Here is an 8,847-nt window from a genome sequence, read left to right on the forward strand (position 1 = left end):
AAAAGTCATGACACATTTGCAAGCTGATCCGCATTTGTTCGGCAGGCGTGGTGCACTCAGTTTCTTTGTGAATTGTCGGAAATTCCTAAAATACGTTGCTTTTGTGCAGTTTTGATATGAATTTGCCACCATAAATAAATCAGCACGTTCCCGCTCTCAACTGTACGAAACGTGGAAATAACCCTGTTACATACAGAAATGAAGAAAATGAAAGCGCGCATGAAGTTGTGAACGGGTCCGAAAGCCTACTGCTGTACTGTAGTACATTCTTCAGATCTACATAAGCGTCCAACGAAAACTTAAGTGCTGTAATGTCATATGCATATTTCTTCCTAAAGCCACGGTATAACAACCTAACCGCTACTATAAGTCAAGCTCATTAAAAGGTTAAAAAGAATTAATATCATACTGTGAACCTGCGCAAAAGTGAATAACGCGCAGTGAATAAGGACAAGGTAAAGAAAAGCGAATTCATCCCGGACTAGAACAACTGAATTCATATCTGACTCATAGGAAGCAGGCTGTCAAAATGATAAAACAGCGCGAATGTTTCGATGAAGTCTACACTGATTTAAAAAGTTTCAAACACAACAGTGGAAAAACGTATTAAATTACGTATGTATAATTCCTAAAGGAATCCGAATCCAAGCGCGGAATTACTGACGCCAAGTTTAAACTAGTTTTACAAATAAATTACAGTGTACTTACCAAGCGTCCTAGTTGCGCTTTAAAAATGCAAAATCTTTTTGAAAGATTGGAGCGCAGGATATTCGGTCCCCAGTTTGGGTCCTGCAGTTGCTGTTACTTTAATTTTAAGTCTTCCTCGCTGGTATTAGCGTAACTGGCATAGGTTCGCAAAACACACAACGGCACACCGCTTATTGGTTGTGGCACGCGAAGTGAAAAGGGGAGGAACGAGAACTATGCACACCAGAAATGTTATGTCTGGGTCTGTTTCTATATCTCCCTTTCACAGCTTGTGATTTATAAAGATAATATTGCGAAAATGAAAGGGGACCACGAATTAAAGCATAAACGTTTTCATTTAAAGCTTTGTGTGTGTGTGTGTGTGTGTGTGTGTAGAATTTGGTTTTACGTGCAGAAAACGTTGGTCCTGAGTCAGAGACACACAACTGATGCTGTCAGAAGTCTTTGGCACCTAAAACTTTTCAAACGCTCTCTCAGAAATGTAGGGAACTTTCTGCTGGGTTGTTCGGAAACCTTCTGTGTAGTCTCTTTCACTGCACTGTACAGCCTTCCATATTGTACATTGTTCCAAACCTTTAACAATTTTAATGTTATTCAGCCTTGTAGGATCTGCAATGTCTCTTGTCAGGAAGTCAATGAACCTTCACTTAGAAAGAGGAATGTACATATTAGGATCAATACTTAGTGTCAGTGCTTCCTGTGAGGAGGTGATCTACACACCTCATCAGGTAAATATCAGCAGCATTGTCTCACAGCTTGACAGGGAGTCATCAACACAAGATCAAGGCTCCATAACAGCAGCTTCTTTAAACACTGCTGCAGGGAGGTGAAACACCACATTAGGTAAGGAGGATATCGTGTCCACATGGCTAGGCAGGAGGATTTCTTCAACATTAGCTTCCGAGTTTCAGTGAAATAACAACACAACACGGCACATAAATGAATGGCTTTTAGTTGTAGGACAAGCTACTCTTAAGATATCAGCACCGATAGGTTTTTTTGGGTTTTTTTTTTTCCTTTGGATCTGGTGTGCAAAGTGCAGTGTTCTGAAAAATGCAGCACTGTTTTGGCTGAACTTAACTGGCTGCCTAAGCACATGTCTAGAGACACTCAAACGATTTCCAGGTGAGATGCTGACATCCATGGCTACTGACCTTTGTTTTAACAGCCACACATAAATCAGACCAGCTAAGCCACCTCTTGGCTGAAGAGATTTTTAGAGTACTGCTTTTAGAGACCCTCAGGTTGGTCACCAGGTCTGTGGAGCTGATAGTTTGTGGACTTGTAGAAGATCAGAGTGAAGCAGTGTATTCAGTCACAGTGGAAAACAAGCACGGGATTACAGTGGTGCAGAAAGATCAGCAGGTTGCAGTGGGACGGACTGAACAGACTCTCAGGGGAACAGACTGTAGTAGGACACAGTATGGCAGGTGAGTGATAGAGGAGCTAAATACAATGGGATAGATTTGGGCAGACATTAGCAGAGTTATACTAGGTCACTCTGCCCAGAACTTTAAGTGGAACAGACTGCAGTTGTATGCAATAGATCTAATTGCAGTAGACTAACAGTAGAACATAGTGTGTGAGCATGCGGAATGTTCATTTTGACAATAAGTGATTGAACTTAAGTTATGAATGGCAAAACCACCTGGCAGACCCGCCGGCGGTCAGCGTGCACAGAGCCCAGAGTCAGAAAACATACAGCTCACAGGTTTGTCTAAGCCTCTCTCACACTCTGAACACATGCCTCTGTACACAAACTATCAGCAGTTTTCAATGAGAAGATCACCACCATTATAACAAGAATTTTCCCATAGGACTCTAATAGCTATGTCTGCCTGGCTAATGTTTTCATGGTATCAGTAGAAGATTTTCTGAATATTTTTTACTTTAAACGTCAGTTAATTGTTATATATTATTTCGGAGCAGTGGAATGCAGGATGCTAATCTTACTTGTTTTTTACGCAGCCCAGGCATATTCACAGGCCAACGGGCACAAAAAGACAAACCAGCATTTCAGGAACAGCTAGGCTTCCTGGTCTTTGGTCAAAAAAGGGCAAAAGCTTTAATACATTCTGTTTTGAATCTGCAGGGTGGTTTGTTCCTTTTATTGCAGCAAGACAACACTTGTGCCCTCTGCTGGACAAGACATGCATTCACAGTGTCAGGGGAAAAAAAAGAAGAGGAGAAAGCTGCTAGAGGGTGTTTCTCAATGTTTTATTCACAGGATTAGTAATACGTCACTATACCAATAAACAGACATCTATTATGAGTTACACACAACTTATCATAGTCACGCTTTCTATTTATGCAAGTATGTGCACAGACAAATAGGTTTGAAAAGGTAATTGCACCTCTTTGTGTGGTCCTGGCATGAAGTCCTACACTTTCATTAATTCAGTTAATTATAATTAAATAATTAAACACATCTGTCTGCTTAGTATCGGATGTCTCAGCTTTGGATGTTTCACTTCTGGGAGACAGATAAGAGTGCACCACCCTCAAGGTAAAATTAATCAGTGTTTGGAAGATCTGGATAAAAAAAAAAAAAAAAAAAAAAAGACAGAATTGCTAAACATTTGCTGATGTTTTAATATATAAAACTGTGAGCACTAGTAAAATCTGATTTACTAAACCGGTGCACAAGAGTTTGCCACTCTTAAGCAGGCAACTTGCATTAGTAGTGGATTTTGGAGTTGGTACTCAAATCAGTATTTAATTTCCTGTGTGCCTTTGGGAGAGCAGATAGTTGTGGGTTGTACCTATAAAATAAGGGAAAGGGGAGGCTAAAAACAGATGTTATGCAAACAGGTATTTCACATTTACAGTTTTTGCCGATTGCTTGCACACTGGAGGTGAATGCCTTAAGCAAAGGCACCAAAACCACAAACACATTTTCTGCTTTGCACTTTGTTTGCAATTCTGCAACACACTGTTTGCAAAACACTACACACTGTTTTTTACATTAGACACATTGTTCATGAGTAATCACTGGGAAAACACCTCTGTTAGAAATGCAAAACATACCTGACATTGGCAACACCCAAACACACATATGAAAACACTTATACAGTAATTGAACACCACTCAGTCTGAGCTTCAGCACTACAAATAGACCTCAGGTAAGCTTTTGGTGGGGGTGGGGTGTCTGTGGGGGCTCCTGCAAGGGGTTCTCCATCACCATGCCACCCTAGGTCGCTACAACACACCACACAATCTCATTGCACTGCATACTTGTACTGGACAGACCAGAGCAACCCAGGTTTGTTGTGATCTGGGATAATGTTACAGTTTTTGTAAATTGTTTAGACACAATTCCTGGGACAATTCACCATTTTCTCAAATCTTCACACACAATTTTAAAAACGCACACCCAACGGTACAAACATCTGACTCCTGGCCCCAATTCAAACTTTGCCCTCAGACAAAACACACAAGCTGTCAAAAACACAGACTACATGACTTTTTACTACATACTGGAGGGATTAATTCAAAACACTGCTACCAAAATGTTTAGAATAGGTTTTTTAGAGAAATAATTTGGAACTTTGTAAAATCACAGTTCTGACTATCCAGATAACCATTTCCAGGAACACCCTGGCAAGAGAAATTCAAAACAGTACCCTAATAACTACCTCTTACATTAGTGGATAAGGGAATACTACTGTATATGCTGTTTGGGTCAAAAACCTGACCTCTGAAATGTCACACTGACAAAACATGTAAGGAAGAGTCCATGCACAGCAAAATACCCAATTTCCAAAAGTTTTATTTCCAAATGCAGTAAAATGTACAGGTCACTCAGCATCAGTATCAGCATCAGCATTCTCATCGTCTGGTCTCAGGTCTGGGTCATGCCATAATATCTCATCAGCGTCACACGTTAAGGTTGTTCTTGCCAGGCAGCGTGGGAAAAATGCCCTTGTGTGCCTTAGAAAACCCCTGATACACTCTACAGACACATCACCACAGGCATCCACCACTGCCTCCACGAGGTTTTGCTGTATGTAAGGGTTGCGGTCATACACCCTCCACCGCCATGCTGAGAAAAATTGTCTAATCGGATTCAGAAATGGGGAATATGATGGCAAAAAAAGAATGGTAAACCTGGGGTGGTCATTGAACCAGGCACGAACCAGAGCAGCCTGATGGAAACCCACGTTATCCTGAATGACAACATTTTGGGCTTGCCCTAGTTGCCCTCGCTCCCCTTCCTGTTGAGGAATGTTATTGTGCAACTGATGTAGAAATTGAAGGAGTTGTGTCGTGTTGTATGGACCCACTTTGACATGGCAGTGGCAGACGCCACGATTGCTGATGGCGGCACATAGGGTGATGTTGCCTCCCCTCAGGCCAGGAACTTGTATGATGACACGGTGACCAATGATGTCGCACCCCCCTTTTGCGGCTTTTTGTTAGGCTGAACCCTGCCTCATCAGTGAAGATGTACTCATGTGGGTCGGCCCTGGCATACAGCTCAAAGATTCTCTACAGAAGTCAAAAAACTATTTATTGTCCCTGCAATTCTGATTGGTGTGTTAACAATTTTGAGGCTTAGTGTTTGCACCTGTAGAAAGCTGTGCACTTTGAGTTTAGGTTGTGATGACTTGAGTTAATTATACTCAGAGCGTGTGTTTGCTGAATGAACATATGGTGCAATGAATGATTTATTTGGCCACTTTTGTGTAAGGTTTTGAATATTGAAATATGTGGAAACGGGTGAATAGTGTTTACGGTTATAGGAAACGTGCGTGTGTTTTTGGGAATGAGGTAAGGGTATGAGTTTTTGTGCTAAAGGAACCAGTTTTTGTGTTTAAGCAATTGAGAAAAACTGTAGTTTCCACCATGCTGCTCTGGTCCGAGACTGGTTCACCAACCACAATAACTTCACAGTTAGATACTTGCCCCACTACTCCCCATTTCTCAGTCCTACTGAGGAATTCTTTTTGGCTTGGCATTGGGAAGTGTATGACCACCAACCACATGCCCGCCTGCCTCTTCTGCAAGCAATGGAAGAGGCATGCAGAGACATTGAGGTGGGGTCAGTCTAGTGTTGGATATGGCACGCAAGGCGATATTTTCCCAGGGATGACATTGCTTGTGATGTGAACGAGGTGATGTGGCCAGACCCTAACAGAGGGCGAGACCCATAAACCATCCACCCCATCCCTTACAATCCCTTACAATACTAATTTTTGTTTACCATTGCACTGTAATTTTTCTGTAATTATTTTTGAGCTTAGTGTAACATTGTATTGGTTACTGTACTGCAATTCTATTTTTCTTTGTGTTTTCTTGTTGTTGTAAATATGTACAATGATGAAAAAATAAGATGTATATATTTTTCTTCTGAAGCCTTTCTTTCTTGTGTTCATTGAAATGAGAATAGATGTACTGTACTAGAGCAATCTTTTACAGAAGCCTGTACGAGTAAACTAAAAAGGTATTAGAAATACTAAAGACAGCAATGACAGCAGCAGTGTATTGTTGCCACTTTCAAAGAGGACTTCAAATGGTGCATGTGTATATCAGTTTGTTGCAAAAATGCCATTTTGAAAAAGGATTGTTAGGCTTTGATTGCAGAGTTTTTGACATGGAAGTGAGATGTTGATCTCCAAGTGTTGTGTCTTTTTCGGCTTGTGTGTAGTTTTGACACAATGAGCCAAATTCTGCAACAAGAGTGCACTAATGATTATGTTGGAGAGGCAGATGCAAACTTACATGCACCACATACAAATAAAGCTCTCAATATGAGAAGACATTGCACTAATTGAAGAAACCAGCACAAAGCTGAGAGATGTCACTGGCCTTTCAGAGGCAACACTAATACTGTAGTGATCCTTGTGGTAAGTCCTCATTCATTGATCCATTTATTCCTACAGCATCATACACAACTATATATAATGGGTCCGGCCTCTATTCAGTTTAGTTTGAATGATAATCTTTGCGCTGCATGAAACCAATGTATGCAGGTGATTAATGCCATTTCATGTGACATTTTTATTAATATTTCAGATGAGCAACAGTAATGGAGACAGTTAATAAATAACTCTCATTTAAGTACTGTTGACTGACTTTTTAAAGTTTATAAAGCTCTTCAATAATCTGGGAAATCTAACTTAACTGAAATATGAATAGATTTGAGTTGTTCTGTAAGTCATCATTTGTATTTTATTGTAAGGCTTGTCTTGTATGATTTGGATTGTGTTTTATACAGGTATCACTGATCTTTCTATTGTTTTCATGGTTTGGTCATTTTTCCTCTGAGCTCTCAGGTAAATCCCATTAAGTAATCATTTGCGATTGGTAAACCAGTAAAGTTACCACCACACCATTGTCACAGAGTCACCAACAAGGTTGGACACACGTGCGGAGATGAACGGTTTATTAATACACTGAAGGTACAACCACAAACTTGAGCAGGCGAGTATCAAACAAAACAAACAAGCAGGACAAGACCCGGAACTGGGGAAGGAAAATAGCAAATGGAAGACTAGAGTAACAAAGAAACAAGACAGAGCACCAGGTTACAAAGTATCGCTCAGAGTACAGATATGGCTAGTGCAGACTTTGCAGTGAGTTGTTGAAACTGAAGGGATTATACAGAAGAGCAAATGAGTGCAGCAGAATGGAAACAGGTGTGGGAATGAGCAGACTGGTGATTAGTAAACCAGCGACGCTGACCACTGAATGGCTGCAGTCAACAGGGAAGGGGACGAGGTCGTTACAACCATTCCTGTGAATGTCAGTATGATCCATAAATTCATGCCAAAACATTCAGCCAGTTTTATTGCATGAGACAGTCAGGAAGAGAGATTTGGTAGAAAGAACTGACAGACATTATGACTTCCTCAAAATACAACACCTGAAAGGAAAAGTGACACATTTATGTAATTGCCAAAAACAGTGGAAACACACACATACGGTATCTTAAGAGGGCATCAGACCACCAGAGGCTGGTAGAGGAGCTTTATTGTGTGTGGCATTGATTGGGCATAATGTCCCTCTCTGTAAACAAACAGACTGATATTCTATGCCACCTGACTCAGAGCTGCTTTTGTGTTTTGCACTACATCTCAAACCAATGCTCTGACATCAGAGAGTCAGAGCGTATGAGTCAGAGCGTATGAGTCAGAGAGTCAGAGCATATGAGTCAGAGAGCACGCGCTTCTTAGAGTAATCTGACCGTGGATGATGATGACTATCCCTAAGACTTCCAGGCCAACAGCACTCATGGCACTGCTCCTCAAGAAACATGAGCAAAGGCACAGCTAAATGTCCCTGAACAATTAGCTCCATGTCAAACTAACTGATCTCTCTTATTGCTTGGACAGATCACTAGGCCCTACCATCATTTTACACAATCTTAAACATGAATGGAAATTTCAGTCCATTGTTGCCTAGAGAATCATATTCACATGGAATCACTGACTTTCAGCACATTTTTCAATTACTCGTTTTTTTTTTTTTTTCCCCTGATAGTTACTGGTTGAGCATCCTCATATATAAAAAACATGGTGTATGAAATTAATAAAGGGGGAAAAGATATATACAACTTAACTATGCAAAAAAATGCAAACGTTTTTTGTATATGTAGGCTCACCTACCAACCTGAAATTTCCATTAAAACATTTAGAATTCACCTCAGGAAACATTAATAAAAGATAATGTTTCTTAAACAAACAAACAAGAACTGTACATGAAACATATCTTCAAATTTGTATTGAACATTTTCTTTTCCAAAGATATTGCACCCAAAATTATATTCAGCCTTCTAGTTCTACACAGTCCTGTCTTATTTCTGTCTTGATGTTGTGTGAGTTTGGAGGTGAAATGACTAAACCATATGCTGTGTGTTTATCTCGGGCTCTGAGGAAGCAGGAGGAGTCTGGCTCAGCACCAGCATTCTGTGCCACACACTGGTTCACATACAGCACCTATATGAGCCACGCTAGGTCTGCAGCTCTTTTCAACTGAACAGAGAAACACTTGGAGCTGGAGCAAAACCAAACAGCCATAGGGCACTTTGCAGAGTCATCAAAATGTGACCAGTCAAAACTAAACTCAAAAACTCACTGGGAAATACTTTATAAAACTGCCATGTTGCGAGTACAGCACAGTCATCAGAATCACTGATTG

This window comes from Chanos chanos, chromosome 10, assembly GCF_902362185.1.
Source record: "Chanos chanos chromosome 10, fChaCha1.1, whole genome shotgun sequence".
NCBI lineage: Eukaryota > Metazoa > Chordata > Actinopteri > Gonorynchiformes > Chanidae > Chanos > Chanos chanos.